This window comes from Chlorocebus sabaeus, chromosome 7 (assembly GCF_047675955.1).
Source record: "Chlorocebus sabaeus isolate Y175 chromosome 7, mChlSab1.0.hap1, whole genome shotgun sequence".
In the NCBI taxonomy this organism is placed as follows: Eukaryota; Metazoa; Chordata; class Mammalia; order Primates; family Cercopithecidae; genus Chlorocebus; species Chlorocebus sabaeus.
This window is the reverse complement of record NC_132910.1, coordinates 133678197-133682871: the sequence shown is the minus strand read 5'-3', so window position 1 is coordinate 133682871 and position 4675 is coordinate 133678197.

Here is a 4675-nt window from a genome sequence, read left to right as displayed (position 1 = left end):
TCTCATTAGTTTCAAAGAACATCTTTATTTCTGCCTTCATTTCGTTATGTACCCAGTAGTCATTCAGGAGCAGGTTGTTCAGTTTCCATGTAGTTGAGCAGTTTTGATTGAGTTTCTTAGTCCTGAGTTCTAGTTTGATTGTACTGTGGTCTGAGAGACAGTTTGTTATAATTTCTGTTCTTTTACATTTGCTGAGGAGTGCTTTACTTCCAACTGTGTGGTCAATTTTGGAATAAGTGCGATGTGGTGCTGAGAAGAATGTACGTTCTGTTGATTTGGGGTGGAGAGTTCTGTGTCTATTAGGTCTGCTTGGTGCAGAGTTGAGTTCAATTCCTGGATATCTTTGTTGACTTTCTGTCTTGTTGCTCTGTGTAAGGTTAACAGTGGGATGTTAAAGTCTCCCGTTATTATTGTGTGGGTGTCTAAGTCTCTTTGTAAGTCTCTAAGGACTTGCTTTATGAATCTGAGTGCTCCTGTATTGGGTGCATATATATTTAGGATAGTTAGCTCTTCCTGATGAATTGATCTCTTTACCATTATGTAATGGCTTTCTTTGTCTCTTTTGATCTTTGTTGGTTTAAAGTCTGTTTTATCAGAGACTAGGATTGCAACCCCTGCTTTTTTGTTGTTTTCCGTTTGCTTGGTAGATCTTCCTCCATCCCTTTATTTTGAGCCTATGAGTGTCTCTGCATGTGAGATGGGTCTCCTGAATACAGCAAACTGATGGGTCTTGACTCTTTAGACAATTTCCCAGTCTGTGCCTTTTAATTGGACAATTTAGTACATTTACATTTAAGGTTAATATTGTCATGTGTGAACTTGATCCTGTCATTATGATATTAGCTGGTAATTTTGCTTGTTAGTTGATGTAGTTTCTTCCTATCATTGATGGACTTTACATTTTGGCATGCTTTTGCAATGGCTGGTACCGGTTGTTCCTTTCCATCTTTAGTGCTTCCTTCAGGATCTCTTGTAGGGCAGGCCTGGTGGTGACAAAATCTCTAAGCATTTGCTTGTCTGTAAAGGATTTTATTTCTCCTTCACTAATGAAACTTAATTTGGCTGGATATGAAATTCTGGGTTGAAAATTCTTTTCTTTACGAATGTTGAATATTGGTCCCCACTCTCTTCTGGCTTGTAGAGTTTCTGCCGAGAGATCTGCTGTTAGTCTGATGGGCTTCTCTTTGTGGATAACCCGACCTTTCTCTCTGGCTGTTCTTAACATTTTTTCCTTCATTTCATCTTTGGTGAATCTGACAATTATGTGTCTTGGAGTTGCTCTTCTTGAGGAGTATCTTTGTGGCATTCTCTGTATTTCCTGAATTTGAATGTTGGCCTGCCTTACTAGGTTGGGGAAGTTCTCCTGGATGATTTCCTGCAGAGTGTTTTCCAACTTGGTTCCATTTTCCCCATCACTTTCAGGCACACCAATCAGATGTAGATTTGGTATTTTCACATAATCCCATATTTCTTGGAGGCTTTGTTCATTTCTTTTAACTCTTTTTTCTCTACATTTCTCTTCTCACTTCATTTCATTCATTTGATCTTCAATCACTGATAATCTTTCTTCCAGTTGATCGAGTCAGTTACCAAAGCTTGTGCATTTGTCACATAGTTCTCATGTCATGGTTTTCATCTCTATCAGTTCTTTTAAGGTCTTCTCTGCATTGATTATTCTAGTTATCCATTCATCCATTCTTTTTTCAAGGTTTTTGTTTCTTTGCGCTGGTTACGTAGTTCCTCCCTTAGCTCTGAGAAGTTTGATCGACTGAAGCCTTCTTCTCTCAACTCGTCAAAGTCATTCTCCACCCAACTTTGTTCCATTGCTGGTGATGAGCTGCGTTCCTTTGGAGGGGGAGATGCGCTCTGATTTTTTGAATTTCCTGCTTTTCTGCACTGTTTTTTCCCCATCTTTGTGGTTTTATCTGCCTTTGGTCTTTGATGATGGTGATGTACTGATGGGGTTTTGGTGTGGGTGTCCTTTCTGTTTGTTAGTTTTCCTTCCAACAGTCAGGACCCTCAACTGCAGGTCTGTTGGAGTTTGCTTGAGGTCCACTCCAGACCCTATTTGCCTGGGTATCAGCAGCGGGGGCTGTAGAAGTTAGAATATTGCTGAACAGTGAGTGTTGCTGTCTGATTCTTGCTCTGGAAGCTTCGTCTCGGGGTGTACCCAGCCTTGTGAGGTGTGATGTGTTGGTCTGCACCTAGTGGGGAATGTCTCCCAGTTAGGCTACTCAGGGGTCAGGGACCCACTTGAGCAGGCAGTCTGTGCATTCTCAGATCTCAACCTCCTTGCTGGGAGAACCACTGCTCTCTTCAAAGCTGTCAGACAGGGACTTTTACATCTGCCAAGGTTTCTGCTGCTTTTTGTTTAGCTATGCCCTATCCCCAGAGGTGGAGTCTACAGAGGCAGGCAGGCCTCCTTGAGCTGCGGTGGGCTCCACCCAATTCGAGCTTCCTGGTGGCTTTGTTTATCTACTTAAGCCTCAGCAATGGTGGGTGCCCCTCCCCCAGCCTCGCTGACACCTTGCAGTTAGATCTCCAACTGCTGTGTTAGCAATGAGGGAGGCTCCATGGGCATGGTTCCCTCCGGGCCAGGTGTGGGATATAATCTCCTGGTGTGCCATTTGCTAAGACCCTTGGTAAAGCGCAGTATTAGGGTGGGAGTTACCTGATTTTCCAGGTGTTATGTGTCTCAATTTCCTTTGGCTAGGAAAAGGAATTCCCTTCCCCCTTGCAATTCCCAGGTGAGGCAATGCCTTGCCCTGCTTCAGCTTTTGCTGGTTGGGCTGCACAGCCCCAGCTTGTTACATCTTATTTTCCTCACACAAAGTCTATTCATTAAATGGCTGAGTGGGAGTAAATATTGTTCCTAATTTTAAGATCCAATGACAGGTAATTAATGAACTATACTATACATAATTTTCGTATTTATAGACATCTGTCACTTTACATTTTGTTAGTCTTACCATATGTCCTGCTTTGTTTTAATTCCAGTACTTAAGTTTATGAACACATACTGTGAAAGTGTAGCTATAACATCATCAAATTGGTTATCAGTCTTTCTTGCTGATCAGCTTTCCATTTTTAAAGGGTAATTGTTACAAAGATTAAACTTATCCTAGAATCTTGTTCCTCTTTTTTAAAAAAATTTGCTGTCCACTTTTTTAAGTTTCTTCTATCTGGTCTTGTTCTATCACCTAGGCTGGAGTGCAATGGCATGATCTTGGCTCACTGCAACCTCTGCCTTCCAGGTTCAAGCAATTCTCCTGCCTCAGCCTCCTGAGTAGCTGGGGTTACAGGCATGTGCTACCACATCCAGCTAATTTTGTATTTTTTAGTAGAGACAGGGTTTCTCCATGTTGGTCAGGCTGGTCTCAAACTCCCTACCTGAGGTGATCTGCCCTTCCCGGCCTCCCAAAGTGCTGGTATTAAAGGCGTGAGCCACCGCACCCAGTCCTTAAGTTTCTTAAATTCAGTCTAAAAATATACCCCTCACCACTGGATATATGGCTGTACTTACATCATATTTGTACTTGGTATCATCATTTAACATGTGAAATGTATTCATAATTTCTAGAACTTCTGCCTGATGAGGAAGACTTTTTCGATTCCTGATCATCATTAATTTTGTTTCACTGCTCTGAGGCACACTCCACAGGTTGAGAAATGCCCTTCTAGTGTCCGTCTTGCATCGCTAGGTGCAGCATCCAAATTGGTTATTGTGTATTTGGTCTGGGTAGAGTTGCTTTTCTCATTTTGAGCTTGTCTTCAATATCACCATAGATTGGGTTTAATCCTCTAAATCCATATTGGATTTGAATCAGCCCTGAAGGCAGTGACAGTACTAGATACATTTTTTTTTTTTTAAGTTTTAGCAACAAAGACAACAATCTCCCAACTATTCTTGAAAAGTCTATTTTTTGATATAAATTAGGGAAAGGAGATTCAATCAATAGAGAGACTGAATATACAAAATGAGCCATGGCCAGACCACATATAAAATGCCTCTGTAACAACTGGCCCTAAATGGCCAAGATTTGATTAATAACTGACAGCTTCCCTAATTTTTGTCCCTGCTTCCAATGCCAAGTATGCCCCTCTAACCAATCACATGGGATGCTCGCCTCTAGCCAGCCTGCCTGCAGCTTCCCCAGGCCATGGTCTCCATCAGGGCACACCTGCTGCCTTCTCTTTTTTCTGCTCTGAAGCTTTCCCACCTCTCTGCCTTCCACTGAGTCTCTGCAACAACGCAAGTAATAGTGGGTGATTTCCTTGTTGTAGCAAGCGCTGAATGAACAGCTTTTCATAGTTCTCATTTGATTGTTCTTCTTTTAATTTCTACACAATCAATGCATTAAGTGTATATTGAATGTCCTCTATAAATGTGCATTCTGGTGGAGAAGGCCTAAGACTGGGACTCAACAGAGCAGACAATCTAGCTTCCCAGCTGAAGGAAACAATAACTGAACAGTTTTTCAGGGAATCGTATAAAATAATGAGGCAGATTATCATAAACTGTGACTGATTTTTGCTGCACCATGAACTTCTTTAGGGTGGACACGGTGACGAAATGCTCACACTGACTTAAACAGAAGTGGGAAGCTACCGTTTCACACAAGTAAGATGTGCAGTTGAGTATGGCCTGACCAAGAGGAGGAATTGTGTCAGCAGG